The following is a 367-nucleotide window of genomic DNA, read 5'->3' as shown; positions in this document are numbered from 1 at the left end:
TAGCACTTTTACCAGAATAGCATTATTCCTATCTTTCTTTCTCTTGACTTAGCACTCTCTATTTGTGAAATCAATCTTTATATGGCATGATCTCAAAAATTCTCACAAGAATCTGTAATATCCAGAAATTACCCCTCTCTGGATTATCAATGTCCTTCCCGAACTGCTGTTAGCAAAGCTGAATACTACAATTCAGATGTGATCTGACAGAGGATGAATACAGTAATAACATTCTCCCATTCATCCGACATTGTGCCATTCTTTTCATACAATCTGAGGCTGCATTAGTCTTCCTTGATGCCATGGAAATCAATCAATAAATATATATATATATATATATATATATATATATATATATATATATATA

This window comes from Petaurus breviceps, unplaced genomic scaffold (assembly GCF_028583685.1).
Source record: "Petaurus breviceps papuanus isolate PSGF00001 unplaced genomic scaffold, PetGlider_PUasm1.0 90638, whole genome shotgun sequence".
Lineage (NCBI taxonomy): Eukaryota > Metazoa > Chordata > Mammalia > Diprotodontia > Petauridae > Petaurus > Petaurus breviceps.
This window is presented reverse-complemented; position numbering follows the sequence as displayed.